Source organism: Priapulus caudatus, unplaced genomic scaffold (genome assembly GCF_000485595.1).
Source record: "Priapulus caudatus unplaced genomic scaffold, Priapulus_caudatus-5.0.1 Scaffold19, whole genome shotgun sequence".
NCBI lineage: Eukaryota > Metazoa > Priapulida > Priapulimorpha > Priapulimorphida > Priapulidae > Priapulus > Priapulus caudatus.
Window position 1 is genome coordinate 158104 of NW_014577080.1, and position 24834 is coordinate 182937.

General features: G+C 42.0%; 1 long non-coding RNA gene across 1 annotated transcript in view; it reads right to left on the reverse strand.

Moving 5' to 3' along the window:
• The window catches only part of LOC106811497, a 61856-nt gene that overhangs the window by 5479 nt on the left and 31543 nt on the right, over window positions 1-24834 (reverse strand). The window contains exon 2 of the long non-coding RNA XR_001394150.1: window positions 15126-15215. This is a non-coding gene — a long non-coding RNA (uncharacterized LOC106811497). The remainder of the gene's footprint in view (window positions 1-15125; window positions 15216-24834) is intronic.

Below are 24834 nucleotides of genomic sequence, written 5' to 3' on the forward strand. Positions count from 1 at the left end.
ACACACACACACACACACACACACACACACACACATACGCACACACATACACACACGCGCGCGCACGCACAAACACACATACACACACACACACACACGATCAGCCTCAGCACGATCGAATCCACGGCTGAATTACCGTGTATAATTAGTTGAAATGCACTGTAATTAGTGATTTCACATAAAATTATTCAAAGCACCGTACTGCAATGGAGCCGAAACAAAGGACAGCGTTCTAATGAAGAAGCTATTTTGACAGGTTGCGTGATGTCGCGACTGAATTTCTTTCGGGCTAGTATTCATTATGATAGCATCGTTTTTTAAGTTCATAGCTCCACGCTGTCCCACTAGGGAGATTGGCAAAATAAATGGCTGCAATTGAAATACTCCCACCGGTACGTCGTGCTACAGCCTATCCTTCATCATTCTAATTTATAACATTGGTCGGCGGGCTAGAGGGCACTTGCAGATATAATACACATATACCGACGTGTATATGGCTATACCTATATCGGCACTATAGTTTCTTTGTAGCTCGTAAAAAGTGCTCGTTACAGAACAGAGCCATATCTCACGATGAGTAGGTTTATCGCTTACAGAAAGCACTTGCTCGTTGCTTCGCTGATTTTGCGTGAATTCCTGCGTGAACGATCGTGCACCATGCAGCAAACAGAAAAAAATTCTCTTTCAGAATGCTTCCAGGGCTGGCATGCTCGTATTTCCTTGCGGAAGTTGTTTTTGCATTGTGCTCGCTTAGGTCTTTCCGATGTTAAATGCGGGTAAAGATGTGTCGAAAATGCCTCGAGATTTTCCTACATCTAAATATGGACGGAGCTGCTTGTGGACGTATACCTGTGAGTCAGACGCCTTTCAGAATCATCTCTTACTGATCTACACATGGTGTGATAGATAATGAGCCGATGGGAAATTCTTTTAAAAGTTTTGAGGTAAGATGATCAATTTAATAACAATTATTATATAGACTGTTCTTCTTTAAAAGTTTTGAGGTAGCATTTTTAATCTAATAACAATCATTACATTGACAAGTTGTTCTTCCGATAGCCTGTTTCTTTAATAAAAAAACATGTTATCGATTTTCTTGCCATTAGCTGTCTTTGACACTCTCTGATATCTAGAAGTAGCTTAAACCAACCATTTTATTACTCTAACATTTGATTACTATAAGTAGTTTTTACGAAGCTCTAGAGAAAATTATATCTTCATATAAATTCATTCGAGATTTTTATATCTTTTCATTTTTTTAAACTGAACGTGTTATTACTTTGATTCGCGTGAAAATGAACAGGAGTAACCCAGCGAACTCGATGGTGTATCCTGGGAAAACACGGTATGAAATTGTAATGGCACGCCTTGCTCGGGGAAATAAGTTAGACGTGTTTTCGAGACTTACCGTTAATAATTGTATTGATAAAACTATGATTATGAGAAGCACACATAGCCAGTAATGAGCATATGACCTAATGAACAAATGAACACTTTAGTAGCGATATACCAGCAGTAACAAAAGTTTTTATTATGTATTTGTGCATTCACAATAATATACAAAACTCAAAACCAAAATCAATAGACATTGAACATGAGCATTTTATTCCACACATGAAATTTCATTGACATTACACAGTGTTCATTTTATAACAAAACGTAAATGGCATTTAAACACTCTGTAACACACAATACCGCCGCACGCACGCAATTGTGCGCAAATTCGCAGAAAGGTACAGAACTCTATATCTTCTAGTTTAGAATATAGATCTGTATTCCATATGTATGACAAAACTTTTACGATCTCGATCCAATGCTCGCTATATACGAACGGTTGGTATATAGCGACCAGAGTTATTATATACAGCTCATATTGGCCTCGATGATCGACATTCTATAAGCAGTTTTGGCGACATCTGTCGTCGGCATCTGTAATAGATTTACCATTTATTCACATAGATATTACAAATGTACGATTATACACACACATACACACACACACACACACACACACACACACACACACACAACACACACACACACACACCCACGCACACCACACACACAACACACACACACACCACACACACACACACACACACACACACACACACACACACACGACACACCACACACACACACCACACACACACACACACACACACACACACACACACACACACACACACACACATATAATATAATAATATATTATATATATATATATATATATATATATATATATGCATATGCATACATACATAATGTAATAGAATTACTTATATGTGGGAACTAGGGCTACACGCCACGATATTTTCTTTGAAAAGTATAAATGATATTTTTAATATATGACCAAAATAGATAATAATGTCCCTAAAGGAAATTATAGAGAAAATATGGATTTTTGCCATAGGTATTTATTGCCAGCGTGGTTATAATATAATAATTACATGCCATAAATGAATTTCCAGCCATAGTAGCGCGAATGCGTGTCGAATAAATATAAATAACTATAAGTAAAATAGAAACTGCATAGTTGTACCATGTTGCCACCTCTTTATGCCAGTGGACCTCATGGTCCGCATTAGTTGTATAGTAGGCGCCCGCTCAACCAATCCGAGCACTGCAGCAATCATATGGGAATCTCCAGACGTTAAAATCGGTCGGCTAGTCTGTCGGTGCAAAACTCCCAGCAGATCGAGTCCGTGTCAGACACAATATTCTCGCCCCTACCTTTACTGCAGCTTACACCGTACAGCCTACCTTTACTGCAGCTTACACCGTACAGCCTACCTTTACTGCAGCTTACACCGTACAGCCTACCTTTACATAAGCCGTGATTGGTATTGTCACTGAATCTGGATTCATCGTTATCTTTAGTTCAGAGGCTGAATAATTAATAAAGTAAATAGTTAGAGAGTTGATAAAGTTTCGCCAAAAGATCGATGGAGTAAACGTAAAAGTCGAGCGCTCAACTTGTCTTGTTTTAATTTATCATCCTTTTTGACAGCGTGTTGGTCTATGTTTTGGCCATTCGGACGCTCCCACCCCACGATATAGAGCATATACGCACAAACCGGTCAGCTTTTGGTCGTTGCGTGGGGTTCACGCGTACTTTCGTAGCCCGCGTGTTCGGCCGTGCGTGTGTAGTATAGGGCACAACACGAACGTACGTTTACATGCAAGGAATCGATAACCCTTCTACACTGCAAAGAATGTATAAATATATCCTATACAGCACACAGGTCCACTGGAGAATATTACTTTGCTGATCATGAAGCTTTCCCAAAGAATAAATCCGTAATAATTGAAATTAAATAAGCATTTTAACTAATTAATCTGGCGAATAGCCGTATCATCCGTTATTGAATATCTTATTGCATTTCTGTTCTTTTTACACAACCAAAACATACTTATATCGATAGACCCGAAAGTGTAGAGAACCCCCACCTTCTTTTTCGTACTCCGCCTCTCACGCGCGCACAACAGATTGCGTGTCCATCGCCCCATACAACGCTTACAGACAAGGGATATTGAACGCTGACCGTCCCACAGTCGATAGAAAAAACGCGCTGTACTAAGACCGTGAATAATGAGTGTCACGTCAATAGAGTCAACCTCTTTCCTGTGGCAGTGCCAAACCAAGCCGTGGTTGATCATGTAAGAAACCATCGTCTTTTCAGTCTTTTCCGATCCCCAGGGTTTGATCTGAGTAGATTTACAAAAGACTAAACTATATCGGAACGGATATTAAAGGTCGTCTATAGATGTGAGGTGAAGCTTAGCCAGCCGGTTATACCCATCCGTAACTGGAAAAAGTTTAGATAGACCGTTATAGAATGGCATCTTGCCAGTGCTCTCATGCATACGACACACAAATTGAGCTGACCAGGTTGTTGTACGCATCACCTTAATGCCAATATGTGAGACATTTCGCCGTGTATGTATAGGTACATTTCCTTGATAATGCGCGTGACAGAATAATAGCCGCCACAGCTTGCATAATCTACAGAAATATAATACCGAATTTTAAAAGAAGGGTATAGCGCAAGTTCAGTAGGGTTTTAGTAATTCGGTAATCGATATTGGTGCAGTCAGACAGGGATCTACATTGTTGTTGGGGTTCTGAATGGAGACACGCACGTGTCACTCGAGTTAGGTTCGATAAAGTATGCGACTGTGTGTCATTTATCTGTCAGTAACAATAAATGTAAAAATCTATTAATTCACGCGGTGCGTTTATTCATACACGTTAGTAATACTGTAGGAATCCCTTCTCCTCGAATATAGGAAAGTTAATATTCACACATTATTCTTAGGAGAGTCCTCGGACAGCTTGTAGGGCGCACGTATATAACGAAGGTTACATATATATATGTAACCTTCGTGTGTACAAGTAGGTTTTTGCACGGATCCGTGAAACGTTGCTTTCCATACGAGCGTTAACTACATAGCCGTAACTAACGATACGTAAGCGAATTGTCAATGGACCAATAATACAAAGTTTGAATTGAATTATAACTTGTAATTTCACTATGTATATGTCTCATGACTACACGATGATTAGTTTAAATAACGTTTTCCAGTAAAGGTATTGTAAAATACATAGAAAATAGGAAAGGAATACTCATTATTTCGGTATGTGAAAATACATTGATGGTAATTGCCGCACAGATCTGTAGAAGATGACCATAGGTTCATCTCAATTTCAGACGTAACTTCTCTTTGCAAATTATAGCACACTAACGAATGCACGTTGGGGAATCTTTCGATAAACGCCCCCAAAACCTTTAGAACTATTCGAATATTCCAGTGGCGTTATCGATCCCCACACTGTGAACAGTTGTTACTTGCCGCAAACGGCAGCCAATTTAAAGCATTACCAGCGTGGCGATTGAAATGTGTATAATTTAATTTAGCGAGACTGATTGAGCCTCTGATGTTTTCGTTTTGTTTCCATGCAAAAGTAAATATAGGTCTATTGTTGATGATTGCCTCACATCTGCCCGACTGTCTGTGTGTCTTTTAAAGGCATAATAGGCCCATTGATTATACAAAGTTGACGAATGCTACAGTAACTGGCACCTTCTGTAGTTAATAAGTACATTACCTTATAGTCAAACGCGTATTAGTTTGTCCAATATCACTGCTAATTACTAAGAAATGTCTAATTGAAATCCGTAAATCTGGTAATCTGGCGCCAACGCTAAATTGGTTGCCAAGCAAAATAGCCTCGAATTCGGTTAGGCAACGTCACATGTTGCTACGGGTGTTTAGCAGAGAATTGTTTGTCCTGGGATGCTTATATACGACTAATGAGCTAGTAGAATGTATCTCTGGGTGTATTCTCGGTATTGAGGCACAAGTAAATAACCGTGGGTGCTAATGAACAGGTACCCACATGTCTTCAATTTCAGACACAGGTGTATTCGTTTGACCAATATACGTAAATACGCGTAGTGCCGTCTGCTTTCCATGTTTAGTCTGTGGCCGTGGTTAGTCCGCGATCCTCCCATAGCGTTGGCCCCCAACACAGCCTACTTCATTATCACGAGCGTCCGTGATTCGTACGTGGATTCCACGTTCATTACAATCAGAGCTACTGTTACGTATACAGGTACGGTACTGTACTATCGCTAGCATTGCGTACGGCCGAGCGAAAATGCATGCGTGCGTGCGTTTTTGCATGCGTGCGAAAATGTCCGGTGGACTATAAATCTGTATCACACCCGTTTCGAAGTATGCGGTTTCGAAACTGTAAACAAGTCAGTCAACTGATTTCGTGGACTGCGGATTTCAATTAGACATTTCTTAGTAACCAGCAGTGATATTGGACAAACTAATACGCGTTTGGCTATAAGGTAATGTACTTATTAACTACACAAGGTGCCAGTTACTCTAGCATTCGTTAAAATTGCATAATCGATGGGCCTATTATGCCTTTAAGCTTCCTCGTCATGCATTTGTTTAAAACATGCCTCGTGTATTGATTAGTGATTACGTCCCCGTTAATAGTAAAGTAAAAAAAATATTCCACCTTTTCACAAAATGTAAGTAATTCTGTTCACTTTTTAAGGTTAAATTTCTGCATTATACTTCCTAGCTTACTATAATATTGTGCAATGTAAACATACACTCGTGACTCATACTTAGCCCATAGCAAGCAATTAATGTCAGGATCATAATATCAAATCGTCCACGTTTTTTGGATTTTTAACTAGTTGAGAAACAATCATATCAGGTAAGAATTTGACAATACATTTATTGCCGTTAGTACTTACTTTTCATGTAAAAAAATGGCAACAAAATTTCCCAAATATACACCATAGAAAATTCGTGACGTAGTCAATTTAAGCGCGGCCGATTGTTCAAAATGGACGCGGTGCGAGGTGTATCATGACGGAGTACCATTACGTTCTCCAAGAATTGGTTAAAATAGCCGCATGCATTACGTGGGATTACGTGATCGGGCGCGAATATAGTAGTATAAAACGTCATGGCAAAAAGCATCGAAAATTGTTACGGAAAACGCGAATGAGTGATGCCTTGACAGTGTCTGGGGGGCTAGAGAATTGCAGGCATTTTAACGCTCACGCTCTCTATTATAAGGTAGGCCCTACGTCTATTGACACGCATGACTCCGTATACGTACGATTGTCCGTACCGCGATAGAGATATTTTTCACAAAATAATCCGGTTAATTAAAGGTCATCCGCATAATTTAGAAATGTTCGCGAATGAAAAGTATATATGTATTCAATGGTTAATCAAGTGAATCTTTGAAAGGGATTTCGGTAAACCGGGTGAATATTTTACACGATTACGAGAACATTGAGAAACGATGGAATATCACGCACGCGTAGCGAACAGCAGATCCCGTTTAATGAACTTCGAAAGAACTAGGATTGCGGGAGTGCACATAACACAAGTGGATTAAAATACCGAAGTCAAACAAGAATCCAAAATGGACATGTTTCGATTAGAGCATTATGTCTTCGTGAATATTAGGTATGAAATGACCCTCGGCTTTAAATTACAGGCTGGGGATCATTGTGTGTATCAGCATAATGCACATGGCAGTACAACCCTTGCCTATCTACTTTTCTTGTTATCGAGTATAACAGTGCGATTTTCTCCCAGTTCATATAACTCGCATCTTTCGCTGCTTCTGGACGACAGAGAGTAAGATTAAATCGTTGCGTAAGAGGCGGATCGTCAGCCAGCCATCCCGTAAATAACTAATATTATTGGCTTAAGAGTACAGGCTAGAAATTCGCCTGGAGAATAAAACAGTGGATCAATACTCTTAGGGAATTCCGGACTCTATGGATTTTCGACGCAGTAATAAGCAGTTGTTGGTGAAAATGCTCGCCGGCAGTGAGACATAACGTCTTTGGAGTTAGCTCTAAATACAGCGACTATAATATGCTCTCTGGCTTTGAATAATCCTAGATTCTTATATACCAAAAGAAAAATGTAAGTGGAAAAGAATATTTTAAACCGCAACAGCTTCTCGACTGCCGCTAGCAGATAACTCCGTGAAAGCTTTTTTCGGGAGAAGATAGATGGTTTTACGCGTATAGCGACTATGTATTCTTATCGCGACGTTTCCCTCTGCGCAAAACCCAACACTTCGCCTGGTGGATTCTCTCGTCAATAACTTGCATTTGGAAGGTTTAAACGGAAAGAGATTTTGCCGCGCTGTGCGATTGATTCCCGCCTAACAATCGCCGATGTATCGACTGCCGTTATGAGGCGCATGTAGAGAGCAAGATTTGTGCGCGCGTGCCTCACGCTCGGGTTCTTTTCAGCGGGACCAGCCAGTGTGAGACACGTGCAGCGATCGCGCAGCTACACTCTATATACCAGCGGAGCACGACTCCCGGATTTATTCGCTCTAGCGATTCACTGACCGCGGTGATTGAAATCCAGAACGGGCTTCGCGTTCGGTGTAGGCGGACTGTGCTCACTGCCGACTTTGTATGCTCGGAGTACAATCTAGCGAGAGGAGTGCCGCGAGTGAAAAACATGTGTTAGCTAGGGGAAAATCAATGGTCGTACAAGCAAGCATGTCGGAGTCGTGCATGCTTGTAGTACGGCGGGCGGGCGTCGATGCATGGACACGGTCGGTGTGGTGCCGCTTCCATGACCAGTGCGCGTTCGTGCACTGTGACGTCCCCACTGCGGTGATTTATTTTGTTTATCGCAACCCGTTCTCGAGAAAACCTATTTGCCGTAAGTCGCTGAATCCCAGACATTTCTTCTTCGCGAGGTGGCTGAGCGCTCGAGAAGCCTTCTTTGCTGGGCACTCTCGCGGGAAAAGCCCATTATACGAACACTTAGCACGAAAACCTGGCTTCCGTTATAGAGCGCGAACGAATCGTTAATTCCTCGGGCCTAGACTCTTTTAACGAACATTACAAGCAATCACGTCTTCGGAATCGAGAAGCGGTGATAAGTCGGCGACATGCCTTGAGGTTCGCTCGATACGAGGTTTTAACTGGCGCGAGAAAGCGAACGAGCATTACCAGTTGTTATGGCACGATCATCGTAAAAACAAGAAGACCATCAGGTCCGATAGCCAGCTCTATATACGGATTACCTGCACTACTTCGCGTAGCCTATATTCACGGTAAATGCGTCATTTAGTGCTGCTTACACGTGAACATACGTGTTATATATAAGGAGGCCTATATGTCGAAGATATGTGTTCTACGTGACCAAATCTAAAATCTCACAATCAGCGGCAAAGGCGCAACGACTTAACGCTCGCATTCGGCAAACGTCGCTGTTGTGAAAGCGGTGAGATTACGGGTCAATGATGGTGAAATCCAAGCGACTTGTTTTGGCGAGACAATAAAAGCACCGGCAATACGGACGTTGTTGTAATGCATATACTGTATCTGTAGGGTTAGGGTGCTGCTAGAACAGCCAATCAGACAAAAAGGTCGAGCAATTAAATGGGATGCGCGAGAAGAGTACACATAAAACGAATTTTTATCGTTTGTACATAATACATCCTACATTCATAGTTTTATGTCTGTGCTATTTTCATGAAACATAAAAATGTAATAACACACTAGCAAATAATTGAACTTTTAACCCTAATGGAAATTAGTATACATTGAAAGAACCTATACATGTCAAATGTAGATTTTGTTAAAATTTCAAATAATTTTTGTATGCATCTACCAAAATTATTACATTGCAGTTCAAAATAACGTTGCTTAACCATTTAAACATTTTCCCTCCCTTGTCTAAATTGTTTTAATTAAAACCAATAATTGACACGTAATGCGTTAATCAGGCGTGTCATATTTAAAATATGCGATGATTAAGTTTAAATCATAAAGGATTTTACAACACACAAACGCATATGGATTCTAAAGTATCGCGCAAGATTAAGATTGTTGCGTATAGAGACAGTATCGCATTCTCACAGTAAATTAGCGCAGCGCTCCCACGGGGTTGTGATAGTGTTTTGAATGTACTAACTTTACTGCAACGGCTTTTCAAGGATCATCCTTCTGGGCTAGTAACGTCGCGTTACTAAATTCAATTACAATTACAAATTCGTTCACAGTGGCTTCGTAGTTTAAAGAAATTTCTTTGTCGACAAGAAAGAGCAACAGTGCGTTTAACAGCTTCCTCCCTCATTGTTCTGCGAAATAGAGTATTGGCATGTCGTAAGGCAGGATCTCTCTCTCTCTCTTTCGTTTTCTTTATATATCTCTCTCCCTCTCTCTGTCTTTCTAGCTCTGTAGTACCGGCCTTCGCCGCTCTCCCGTATTAAGGGAGCCGGGTTGTTAGTTCCTTGTATCCCATGGTGCACAAACACAGATACACACACACACGCACACACTCACTCTCTCTCTCTCTCTCATCCATCCATCCTTGGTGTGGTTGGTGGTAGCGGTAGCGGAGGCGGTTGTGGTGGTGGTGGTGGTGGCGGTGGTGGTGGTGGTGGTGGCGGCGGCGGCAGCGGCGGCGGTGGCGGTGGCGGTAGCGGTAGCGGTGGTGGTACTGACGACGGTAGTTGTGGTAGTGGTGGGAGGGATATTCGGTATTGATAGCAGTTGTGGTTTTCATTTTCGTGGGTGCGTGCAAGTGTGCATCCGTGCGTATGTGCGTATACGTACGTACGTGCGCATGTGAGTGCGTGTCTACATGCGTGCGTGTGTGCTTGCATGCAAGTGCGGGATAGTGCGCACACGAGTACGCACGCACGTACGTAAGTGCGTGCGTGTGTGCGTGCATGCAAGTGAGGGTTCGTGTGCACACGCGTACGTGCGTATGTGCGTGTGTGCGTGCGTGTATATGTGGGAGAGCATATGCACCTGGACTTCCTAGCGCGCACTGCTTCCTACGTCGTTAAAATGAGGATTCATTGCCAAGTATCGTGTTAATTCCCGACCTAAAGGCGGCATCACAATTTCGCAGATGTACGCAGGCTCTTCTACCGATGGGCAAAACTAACATCGCTATAGCGTAGCTGGCATTGAACAATTCCCAAAACCATTCCCGGGCTAATATTATAGAACACAGTTATGCAATCAGACTAAGCCCGCCGACTGTTTACAAGGTGAAGTACACTTAGACGCGCATGGAAAAATATAAACGAGCGCAATTTAGACAAATATTATAAATAAATTAAGGGCGAAAATCAATTTGCTGTTGCACTTGTTCGACATCAAAATTATTATGACTTCAACCTCAGGGCGTACCCACGGTAAATCTTTACCAGACTGTTTAATCATGTATGAAATTGCTTTTACAATACTACGCGTTCATAAAGCACCATTAAGTCTTCCTTTAAGGGCAACAACCTAGCTCACAAAATACGGTTGGGCGCTCAAACATGGATAGTGTGTGTGTGTTGAGGCGTGAGTAAGCCTCTATAGTGTTCCTGTATTTAAATATTTTAAATCTGACACACTTGCTAAATTAAGCATAGAAACAGGTAGTGTCTACTTGCGGATATTTTTTATTTATATCTCTTACTGCATTCTACAGCTATCCGTGTTAAGTATAGAATACTTGCTTGCACCTTGTTTTTGACTTTGTATTAAAGCGTCCGTTATAAAACAGTAGGCAAACACTAACATCCGCCTCGCCCCATAGGCACAGACAACTGAGATTACGGTATGTAACATTCGTACTACAGATAACGAGGTGCACCGCTATTAACCACCTAATTAGTCTTAGTAGGATCAATCAACAAAAAAATTATCGCGCGAGACATAAGCCCGGATATAAGATTTCGCATCAAACTATCGAATGATGGAACAACGTGCAGGATTGTGGATACAATATTAACAGTAGAGCCTACTAGAGGTTAGTAGCAACATTACGTGTCTGGCAGTGATGTCACGCGAAACATGAACACATGATTTATATCTGCCAGCATTATTGTATAAATCGAGGATAAACGAAAGTATAAACAAGAGAAAAATCGTCAATTAGAACGACGACGAGAGGAATGTCTGTAAACGGATGTGTAGTGTAACCAGTAGAATGAAGGTATAAAGTCAAAACTTGTTGTAGTAACCGGAATAAACTTTAATAACGCAGACACAGTGTCGTCGCATCGCACAAAGAGACAAAGAACGCCGCACACGCGCATACGCGCGTGTGCTCAGCTCCGCGCCCAGAACCCGAACCTCCCCTCCCTTCCTATTACATCTCTCCCTATATATTCGCCCAAAACTCCCTACATCTTGAGCGCACATGTCACCCGTTCTGTCCAGTTCCAACCGTTCCCCTCATTTCACAATCACCCTAGAAACTGCATAACCTAACTATTTCTCATCTGTATGCTAAACGCCGAACCCTGCTTCTATGTACAACTAAATCTATCTACGATTACTAATTCAATGAACATGTGTAAAACACACGTTACAGTAGTGTTCTATTGTTTTCATATATCGTTTTGCCAGGTGGAGGGACTCCTGATTCGGGGAATAAACGTGGAAGTTGAGTTTCACATATCTGCGTCCTCTAATTTATTGGAGTAAGAGTTATGTAAGATAAAGATATCTACTATAATTCATGTAGTAAGAGAGATACAACAGGATGAAAGAGGAAACGTGTAGTCGGCTGATCCCTCAGCACTGGCCGTAACTGAGACATGTGTTTATGTGTTCTAATGCCAAACGTATTCTATATCGTGTATACTAGTAAGCAATGTCTAATGTAATTAATTAATTATGTAATTAGTGTCTAAAAGCTTGAGCGCAAATACTTCCAAATAAGTAATCTTACGCCGTGTAAAGACGGTAGAAATTTCAATGAAAAAGATGACGACCCCTATTAGTTTACTAAGACGCCTACAAATCGAGAACTATCTCAATTCTGTAAACGAATGTCTGAAATAAAAGGAAATAATCGCACGGTTTTGCTATCGGCCAGCAAGTCGATTTTTCCTAACATTCGCAGGGCGGGGAAACCAGCCAACCCAATACGCACAATTGCAGTGTTTGATTTACGACAATTGGCAGAGGTGTGAACGACATGCTGAACAAGCCTGTCTGGCAAGCACGGACGACCAGACTCGTCCCTTGTGTGAAGTAGATTAACCGATTTCGATATGGAGTGTGAATTCTGAAGCGATTGTGTAAGGCGTTGACTTTGAAAATGATTTTAGAGAAATGGTTACATCTCAATGTGCATAACGCTACCATCATGGCAAATTCTGTTAAAGTTTAAAATTATTGGCATGTAGATGTACGTAAATGTAATAATATACATCACGTCTGCATTTTAAGGAAGGAAGTGAGGAGATGAATCATCGGTGTTCATGGCAATAATATGACTTCACTTGTGATAAAAGTTGACGAATTCAATCGGAATGGAAAAGGGGGGCGAATATGCGATAATTAAGTGCATATAGACATGAGCGTCGAGAGACTCGATCTGAAATAGGTACAACAATCAAGAATACAGAATTATTCAAACGTTATCTCATGTACAGATCGGCCGTGCTAAGGATAACAACCGAGAACTGAAACTGCTCGGAATACTGTCTTTCACGTGGTGGATGAAATCCCACAAGCCAAATATTATATGGATAGCTAATTATAGCTGTACGCGTACGGATGCGCGCCAGGCTATTTGTTTAATGATAATGATATTTGCTTACATTCTAATTAGTGCCGGTGTGTGTGTGTGTGTGTGTGTGTGTGTGTGTGTGTGTGTGTGTGTGTGTGTGTGATATATATATATCCTTTTATCTAATGCAATTTAATATACATTAGGCACACATAACTGATTATTATCAACACTCATTTACACGTTCGAGTTCTTTGTTAGTCGTTTATAGCGAAGATCGATAGGTAATCTGACATATTGCAGCCACGGACAACCTTTCATAGATCAACATGGCCAAAAAGTTAGCTGATATTTCCTGCGGCGATCGTGACTGCGTTATTTGACAATTCGCACCATGAAGTAGCGATTACTAACTGCAATTACAAATTAATGGAGCACCGTTCACGCTGTGATCAGATGCTGTAAATACTTATTAGCTGTACTCACGTGTTTAGTTTACCTAACCTCAACTTGTAGTCATGACGCCAACCAGAGTACCAACACTCGACCGTCCACCCCAACAATTGTTTTTCAATTTATAATTTCGTTCTATAAAGTGAAGTGGATACGTTAGTGATCACGAGTAATCATCTAATAGCAATGACGGCGGCGTCTGCTGACGGTTTGAACATCAAATACATACCTGCATCTAAAAAATCGGAGGTCTTTTTTTCCTAAATTTTGAGATGGAGTACATGCAATTAATGTAATAGTAGATTAACATTGTTTAGCTACTATTGTTGATAATAGCTACAGCTGGCTATCCATCTTGAACCCACATAGAGCAGCCTGTCTCCGTAGCACCGTGTCTGAATTGGATCTTGATCTCAAAGGTAGGTTATATTTCTCCTGATATAATAAAGCTTACTGTGACAAGGAATTATACTTTTATCTAAATAAATGCAGAAATAATCGCGGTGATGTAGTGGCGTGATGCTAATTGTTCACTCAAGCCAATATCAAACGCAGTCGCTGTCAAATGTTTAGGAATTGAACGAAGAATATTGCATAGCGATATGCCGTGAAGACCGCAATAGGCCGCAATATGCCTTGAAAACCATGTATAGTGGCATAATAATGGTGGGCAATATTATGGCACGGACAAGCTATCGATTATCTCATATGGCAGCTGTAGAGGCTATATGCACGTCGGTATCAACTATAATACTACATTATTTATCATTATCAGACATTTAATGGCTAATATACATACGACCGAAAATCCATTTTTTTGCTCGACTGTAACACGGACGCATATAAGCTGCAACGTTAAAATGATAACACATAATTATGTGACAACGCTATACACACCATCACGTAATAATATCAATCGTCATGCAATGTGACGATATTTAGTTCAAAATGACTGGAAAATAGTACCTTGTCAAACGTGGCGTAGGTCAAAATAATATAGCAACATAAACTGGCTCGACGTAATAATTGCCAGCAGAGAATGAAGCGATTTCAACCTAATGTATATATTCGTAAAGTAAAATTGATTACATTACTATCTTTGCTATTAATGAGGGTCTTTCTTCATGTTTGAAATGGAATCTCATTTGTATGAACTTCAAGTTTTCACAGCCATAATGGATTTGGCACGATTTTTGGCGCATGGAGCAAAATTTATAACATGATTCTTGCCTCATGAGACCAGTTGCTGATGAACTAACTTGAATTATACGCACACATAGGGGAAGGTCGCTGTGCTAGATTCACGATTAAAACCCGAATTTCAGATTGAAGAAAATATAGACTTTTTACTGTCTTTCGCTTTTTAATCATTATCGAAAATATTCATGCCTGAGTTATGCGTTTTATCACGTTTTATTATGTTGTGTCGTGTCGTGTCGTGTCGTGTCGTGAACATACATACATACATACATACATACATACATACCCACACACGTACGTACGTAACCGCATGCGCGTACACACACTCTCTCTCACGTATAAATAAATAAATAAATAAACAAATAAATAAATAAATAAATAAATAATTAAATATATAAACAAATAAATAAGTATGATATACTTACTGTGCGTCGCCCATATGTGTGACAGATGAATGAGAAGTAGACTCCAGTAGACAGCACCCGATAGCCGGCGCATAGCTCTAATCAACTCACCTGCAACATTCGACAAACGATCATAAATCAATCATCTATCTATCTGTGTGTCTGTCTGTCTGTCGGTCTGTCGGTCGGTTTGTTATTCTGTCTTTCTGTCTGTCGGTCTATCTGTCTGTCTGTCTGTCTGTCTGTCTGTCTTACTGTCTTTCTGTCTGTCTTTCTGTCTGCCTGTCTGTTTGTCTGTCGGTCGGTCGGTCTGTCTGTCTGTATGTATGTCTGTCTGTCTCTCTGTCGGTCGGTCGGTCGGTCGGTCTGTCTGTCTGTCTGTCTGTCTGTCTTCCTGTATGTCTGTCTGTTTGTCTGTATATTCCTCCATCCATCCGTCCGTCTGTCTGTCTGTCTGTCTGTCTGGCTGGCTGGCTGTCTGTCTGTCGGTCGGTCGGTCGGTTTGACTGTCTGTCTGTCTGTCTGTCTATCTGTCTGTCTGTCTGTCCCTCCATTTCCCGTCCGTCTGTCCGTCCGTCCGTCCGTCTGTCTGTCTGTCTGTCTGTCTGTCTGTCTGTCTGTCTGTCTGTCTGTCTGTCTGTCTGTCTGTCTGTCTGTCTATCGGTCTGTTTGTTTGCCTACCTGCCTTCCTGCCTGACCGACCTACCAGCCGACCGGCTGACCAGCCGACTGACTGCCTGCATGCATGCCTGAATGCCTGTCTGCATGCCTGACTGCTTGTTTGTATGCCTGACTGCTTGTCTGTATGCCTGAATGCCTGTCTGTATTCCTGTCTATCTGTCCTTGCACCCATTCGCCATCTAATATACCTGTCTCCAAAGGCATTCAGACGCGCGTGCACATATGAATCCGTCAGTTAATCCAGCCGGCTGCTGTTCGTTTCTTTCCTCGTGCATTTAATCTTTCTTTCTCTCTCTCGCTCTCTCTTTCTCTCTGTCTCTCTATCTCATGCTTTATTATATCTCTCTCTCTCTCTCTCTCTCTCTCTCTCGCTGTATGTATGTATGTATGTATACGTGTGTGTGTGGGTGCGTGCGTGCGTGCGTGCGTGCCGTGCGTGCGTGCGTGTACATGTGTTAGTGTGTTTACGTACTATGTGTCAACAGATGTGACATTATGTCCCACCTGACTTGTGATGATATATGTTTCCCGCTTGCACCCCACGCGATAACTAGATTGTCCGTCCCTGCACATCCTTACGACGATATGTCTACCGAAACATGCAGCCATGCGAATGCAATGGCACTGGATCAGTGACAGCAACGAAGTAGTGGTTTTTTTTCTGCGCGCTCACGGGGGATAGGTGCCGCAAATTAATTGTGTACAACGCATGCTAATATCAATAAATGTGTTCCGACAAAGTAATCGTTGTGTTGAGATCGAATTAACAAAAGTATTTAGAACGATGTCGTTAACTGTCGGAATCTGTAAAGGCGACGTCCACAACGAATGGGTATTTGTCGATCGATGTCAACGAGGAAGTAGAGTTCGCAATGAATAAATGAATGCACGCACGAACGCCGCTGACAAATGCATTAGCTTCGTAATGGCACAAGGCATGTTATAATGCACGATTGCTACTCGTGTACTCTGCTAGGCCATTTAGGCGAGGTCTTCCTTATCATCTTGATATATTTTCCTAATCTGAATTACATTCCTTGAAGACCCCTGCGCTCCCCATAGGAAATGCATGCGGTTGATCATAATGGATTATGAATGTGGAAAGGGGGCATGCCAGTTAGTACACGCTCTGGCACATCACGACAAAATTTTATTTTTAGATGTGTTTAACGCTTTCAACAAGTACGTCAATTAAACAGAATAGAACAAATCTAGATGTTTGACCATGCCAACATGTCACAATCACCTATACCCTAGCGGATACGCGTGCCATCTTTCGAACCTAATACAATCATCGACATGACAACTACGTTAGGAACGCAGTGTCGTAAATTACACGTGCTTACTAATTTCGATGTTAGACGCGCTCTTACTACGATGACGACATCAGTGTACCTGCAGTACGAGTAATAAGCTACGCAGCTCCGCTCGTCCACGATCGCCAATGAATCATCCTAATGGAAACACACGCGCCTTGTCTGAGCTTCGTCGACCATCGATTTGGCACTTACGACGCCGACATGCAGCGTGTGATGTTCTCGCCGGTAGGCTATGATAGATCTGGACGACGTCGCTCAGCTGTACGCATTTCTAATCCGATCATATGCTGATTGTACATGCATGCATGCCCCTGGCAACTTACAAAAGCAATACCCGACGCCGTTCTGAATGTGATGGCGGCGCATATGTGTCGTGTGTGGCTTCAGGTGGCATGCTCGATTTGCCGCGTCCATATTCATGACCGCGTGGCTCAATGTTTCGCGCATAATCATCATGTGGCCCTTTAGCGCGGGTAGCGACGCGGTGCTAGGCGAGGGCTGTTCGCAGCAGCACGATAAGCTGTTAGATTGCAGGGCGCAGCTAGATCATAGTGTAACACTGTAAGTAAGAGCAATGGATTAGCGATACTTTATATACGCTGACAGCATGAATGACACATGTCACCATCGTTACATTAGAGACAAGGAGGCGCATTAATCATTATTCGAAACGTTGTTTGAAGCTGATATTTGGAGAGGGACTACTTTAGTGCAGGTGATATCACCAGCTGTATATGAATAGAGATTCTCTATTTGTGCACTCCTGATATTAGTAAAGCAGCACATTTACCGTCCGTGTGTTATAAACAACGGTAGGTGAGCCTGTGACAAAGTTACGTTGCACACTACTGTTGTACATTGATGAGTCTGTTATTATATTCAGTTTAGATAGTGTTTAAGATAGATGTAATATATCATGTCTAACAGCTTCGAGAGATTATGATCTCACATCACATTACGTAAGGGAGCACAATAAAAGCTAATTTTTCCTGAATAGGATAATAATTAATTACAGCAATTTGTAGGAATTGCATTTGCTAATGCACACTCTTATTTTCACGTATTATTTCATTAGTAATGTATCAGATTTATTGCAGATGACTAGAATCGTTCACTTTTGTCAATTTGTATAGGTAATTCACTTCATCTCATTATTATTAGACCACATTTTCGTGCGCATTATGTCTTGAGAAGTCGTTATAATTACCATCGGGGTTACTTCATCGAGTCCGTTAAAATGCCATGGCTGATTCTGACGATAAGAACTAAACTAGCGCTTGATAAATATTATATTTAAATCCGCCTGGAGTAGAACAATGGTCCTAGTTAGGTATAAATCCAAATTATGCATTGAAAAAGCAGGCGTTGATTCAGTTAACTCATGCGAGATTTGATTACATGGTATTTCGTTAACAGAATAAATTTTAATTCGGACATGTGCAATACAAAAGATTGAGTTCGAAGAAATACCAATTTACCATATTTATTGCGTTTGTTTTTAGTAATTTGTTTTCAATTTCATCGCTAAAGCTGATCAGGCTGTTCGATATCAACGCGTTATCTGATCAAGAACACTTCTGCGTGCAGTTGATCAATAATGCTTGCGATAAGCAAGTCTTTGAGCAGTATTTAATCCACTGCCAAGGCTCCGGGATCACGGGGGAGATGCGGTAGTTAATAAAGCTGTTCTCATAAGAAAGAGCATCCACTCGAAGTATTGCGCTATATGTACCGTGAAGGAAAAATATCACCGTGTGCCGGTCAGTTATCTGACTTTTCGCAATATATCTATATTTGCATCTATATTGGCGCACGTCATAAATCCTTGTCTCATTGTGACGGCCCTCAATGATTTGCGAATTTTATGTAAGGTAACAATGCGGGGGTTTGCTTGCTATCTCACCACAACTACAATAATATATAATAATTCCCCTTAATTATGTATCTTACGTGTAATGTGACTGGTATAGATCTACGCTCTCCAGATTCACGCTCAATTCGGTCTCATCTAAGGCGTTGACGACACAAGCGGCCTGCTAAATGGTGGATGCTTAACCGTTGACAGCACTGCCACCTAGCGTGTCATTCGGCGTGTTGCTACGCTGCCAGTACTTCTCGAGCCAACACTCGCTTTCTGACGCACCGAACGGACAACGAATTACAAGTGCGTCGGGTGAATTCAGCCTGCGCGCTCGATCGATCGTCTAATGTAGATCACAGCACCGGGAAGAAATCAACAAAATGTCTGTAGCCATTTGCGTCTATTAAATCAGATCTTCGCCACTCTCTACTCGCTTCGTGCGAATTTCGATCCGTTGTTACTGAAACAAAAAGTATCATCTTGCTATCGGGCCATAGCAGATATCCCGATAAATCATAAAATCGTACTCAATGGGTTATTGTCCCACTCACTCGCTCATTCGCTCGCTCGCTCGCTCGCTCACTCACTCACTCACTCACTCACTCACTCATGTGTGTGTGTGTGTGTGTGTGTGTGTGTGTGTGTGTGTGTGTGTGTGTGTGTGTGTGTGAATACAGAGTGCGCGTGCATGCATGCATGGTGTACGTCTGTCTGTGCGGCGGGCGGTGTCAGGGGCGCAGTAACTTACGTAATGGCCCAGCCGATAGTCGCGCGGATGATGTACATACGCGGAGCATGTCTCCGGTGTGGCTTTCCGACGGTTAAGCGGCGGATATATAAACGACACATCTGTACGGGTTTCATCGCTAAACACATGATTCCCTTCATTGCGCGTGTGCGGGGCAGGATATACCGTAGATTACTGCGCACATGTTGAGCCACTGCGATTTCGTTTTAAACCGAGAAAGAAGGTCTTCTTTTCATCACAGAAGCTCGTTCTGTATAAATATTGACCACAGTATGTCTTGACAGGGCGCGTGCTCGGCAGAACCATTAAAAATAACACGTATATTCCGCGGTGTCGCTCGCTTTCTAACACTGCGCAATCAAACACGACACTTGAATTGGCCGCATGTTGGCTGTAAAATCGAGTCACGATTCATGCTCCGCGGTGTGGATCGTACCGTAAAAATAGCGTTTCACTTACCGCTACATGAAGCGTATAGTATAGCATGTGTGCGAGCTTCGCAACAGCATTAATGGATTTCCCGTATAATTCCCTTTTTTGATATCACTCTCCCACGTCGGTTTAAACTGCTCGTGCATTGTGCTTTGATTTTACTCGAAAATGCGGCGGAACACGTTCGCCCGAACACGCATGTTCATTTCGGTTGTTTTTATTAGTGTAACGTAGTGTAGCGGAGTTCTAGAATGAAACGTCTAAGGCTCTTTCCTTCTATATATGCGTCGATTACCGAAATAGAATCCTTACCGTAATAAAATCCTTACACGTAAGCACCGGCGTGAAACTACTTCAGCAGCTCGTTAAATATGCAAGCTTGATACGAGTGCGCAGCACGCATACGTGCTTAAATAGTAAAGATCATTTCCAAGGCAGAATGATAGTCGTAATCATGCCACACGTGGCCACACGACAGCATGTGCGTCAGTAATCACTGTTCAGCGAGAAGTTCGTTAGGCGTCTCGGCGCTGTAGGAACCTCGGCGCAGTACAGGTACTTATAAGCAATTTAGCGCGGGACCAAAGGGCGATCAATAATCTACTAGTTTACACAAGTAAAGGGGTCATTTGTGGCCCTTGAGATCTCCTACTCCTGGCGTTATTCCTCATCGCAAATCCTCTTCGCTGCAAGCACACGCGAAGAGCTTGGATTTACGTCAATACCAGAATCTATAAACTGCACGCTTGTGCATAAATTAACAAGCATAATTAGCAGATGCAATCCCTATGGATGAAAGTAGTATTATTCATAAGCATGTTGACAGTGCTGCGCTATACCACGCATACTTATCCGGTCGCCACCGTGTACGCTTCTAATTAGGCATGTTTGCACATCAAACATGTTTAGCGGTTGAATTGAGTAATATGCAAATATATCAGGAAATTAAGCGGTGATATTTGCATATCGGAATATCATGTACGAATTATAAAATACAAACATTCGCTTTGTGAAGGAGAGTAATATTAATCGATTTCATCCACATGGAAAATTTGAGCACAATTCATCGACTCGTTTTTTTTTTATTTTGTTGATCTGCTATATGCGAAAAACGTCTATTAGAAAAAAACGAGAAATAAATGAACGGATCAGACACTGCTACTCAACGACGGCAATAATGCAACTGACGATGGAATCTACCTGTATACCAAATATGATCTTCCACTCTTCAACATTTTACGGCTAAGGACGGCAGCCAAGGTGAGTACAAATCATTTTCGCGAGTTTCTGACGTTAGAGATCCCATCCCTCGATCAATAAGTGAACTGCAAATTATTGCCAGTTGTCTTTTGCGGTCATGCAGGGAACTTTAGCGGCATGAAATATACCGGCATTGACCCAAAGCAATAGAAAGCAGCAGCGCAAGGCAGGTGTGAGTGAGTGAGAGCGATTTGCTACGACATGTCTAAAAGCGGGACTAGTATGCGCGGGACGATAAACCGAGGCAGGACGCGAATGTCAGAAGAGCCCGCAGGAATCATCACAAACGTGCTCAGACTGCTGTATATCAGCTCGCCGCACTACAACGCAGCAGCAGGGGAGGGGGGAGGGATGGACGGATGCATCCCAGATCGGACTGTTAGGCGATCTGCCACATCCCGGACACGTGAAAAAACGATCGAGTGTCAGACCATGACAGACATAATTATGCTAACCAAACCGAATGAAAGAACGGAAATCCTGTCCAGGCCAAACCCATTTACGCGCCACACCTGCTAGTTGGTGCCACCACGACTAAGCAACGCCAACTAGACCACTGTCGCGTTGGTCGTGTTAATAGAGGGTGCTTTCTTGGTCGAGTCACGAGCAATCTGGCTTGTTGTGTCACCTAGTTGGTAGATGGCTTCGTCGCCACTTTTACGTGGAAAAAGACGTGAAATGCGTGTATCAGCACTGGCTGCTGTGACGAGCGATGCTCCAATTGGTGAAAATTAGATCAAGGGTTAATGTACAGAGCAGTTTTTTTGATTTGTGCAATCCAGGACACGCCACTGCTGGGTGTATGTTATCTGAAAGCTACTATACACGACATGCTGAATCTCCAGCGACATTTCCACTCTGTAAAATAACTGTTAACTATTTTCGAACGAAATGTAATCGAAACGCGGCGTGCATGTTTGCTGATTGCTCTTGTTGGACATGGAACTTATTCCTCGCTAGGTGCCACATATTTAATCATGAAATTGCGTGATCTACGCAGATTTACAAATCTCAATGTTAACTAGGTAGGGGAATATTCACACGTAGCATGATATGGCAGAAATCAAACATAAATCTCTCCGGTATTATCTGTATATTTACTGAAATCTCACCAACATGATGCATTACCATATCTATTAGGGGCATTGTGTTTTACGATAACCTTCACCAAAAAATGTTTATTCTCCCCCGAGAGGTAACTTTGTTAGCGGATTTAACTTGTTTGGCGGATTAAATTTACGTTATGCAACTAACCCATGAGACTGTGTGAAAAAACCTTACGCGATGTTCTCATTCATAGGTTACTTCACATAACGTACGAGTTCCAACTTTACCACGTAAGAATTGTTGGGTGAAGCCGTTCTGTCACCTGTGTACATTGTACGTGGCACAAATTGGAACGGATCGAGATGTTAATTGTCGACAACGACCACTTAAATCCCATAGCTGATTGATGAACCCATGCCAGTAAATGACAGCATGCAGTTACGACATGCTACTGAAACCGTTTAAATGAGTCCTTTTAATAATAAGCCTTCATTTAGCAAAAATTCGAAAAAATGTGTATCAGAATTCCCTGAGACAGTACTGGCGTGTGATTCTGACACAAACCATTTCTGTTCGAGCAGTCGTATTGGTATTACTGCTGCGATTCGTATATGTTTGTCCATGTGTGCGCGCGTGCGTGTGCGCGCGGGCGTGTGAGCGCGTGTGTGCACGCATGTGTGTGTATATCAAGAGACAGTTATCTCTGTAAAGCTCATTCAGGCAAAGCCCAGAGGGTGCATTGTAGGCGTCTGAATATCCAGTCAATTAGTAGCCAGAGATAGACATGTATATAAATTATACTTAATACTCTACTCAACGTGCTGATTAGGTTGCATTAGCGATGCCATCGACACATCGCATTTACTGCACGGGACGATTACGTTCATCCACTCTGGAGCGTGTTCACGGATTTGCCTGAAAAATTGCGCATTCATCACTCAGAAACGCGCGCATCGTAGCTCCGATTTTGCATCGGAATGAAAACGAATTAGCGGTGAAGTTATAGTCATGGGGTGCGGTTCTGCGAAAAGTCGCTTTGATTTACATGATTGACGTGAATCTTCAAGGTTTCCAAGCGGGTATCTAATGTTGATAAACTGTATATTGTGTTTTTTCGCCGCGATGCCCACGCTATCCCATCGTTCTGCAGGCTTAAAAGTATATTTATTCGCGTTACTATACAGAAATCTATGTAATGCATCCATGAGTGGATGTCTAAAATTTTATAATCTTACGAAAATGTATTCCTGAAACAATTATGTAAGCTCTTTAGCTGAACAAGTTGAATTTATACTGAATAAAAATCGATATTGGGACGTTATAAAGACTGCCCCGCCCATTAAATATTAGAGTAGGCTTGTTTTCGAAAGTATGGAAGGGGATGAAGGGTAACAGCCGTCTAGAACACTACTGTGACATGGGAACTCATGGTCCGTTGATTTATTATGCATAGTATAGTAATATAGTAAAAACGCATGATACTGTAGAGTCATCAGGCGAAAACTCCTACGCAGTTTACAATATATAGCCTCTAGCCTCTCCACACGCTACAATCATTCAAGACGCGCGCTCTAAACTTGTCCGTGATGCGTCACTTCACTTGTATTTCAACATTATAATATATACTTCTCACGCCTCACCCCACCTAAACGCCAAAAGTAGATTAATTTATGTTTACGCAATACATATATATATATGCTGAATCAAGTTGTACCATAGCTACCGTCACTTGTACAGTGGCAACGTGACCATTGCAAGATTTCACAGGCCGCTGTAGGCATACAGGTACAAGCTGATATCACAGCAAACACGAAGAAAATTAAAATTAATCACGTATGTTTACAGATTTATGAATCCTTAGACAGCCCCACCTCAGACTCAGAGGCCTAGGGTATAGGAAATTTCATCACTTGTGTATGACGCAATGCGTACAATTAGTTTTGAGCAAGTAATGTGCGTTGAAATCATGCGGTGCGTAAATGTGCGCATATGATAACGGTAGTATATGATAACGGTAGTATATGATAACGGTAGTATATGATAACGTACATGCGGTAGTAATGGTAACGTACAAACGCTCGTCTGAAACCCGAGTTTGAGTGAAGCCCCCTCTCTCTCTCCATCTTTCAGTCTCCCTCCCTCCCCCCCCTCTCTCTCTCTCTCTCTTATACACACATGCGCGCTCACGCACTCATACACTGCTTTACCTACGATCGCCATCGTCTCAAAATCACAAACGAGACGTGTAAGCCAGCTTATCCGCAACACCATCATCAACAATCATCATCATCATCACCAACACCATCTGCTCCAACCTTTGCTATTACTTTCGGACATCTGACGCGGAAAGTGTCGAGTGCATACGCACCTATATATATACTG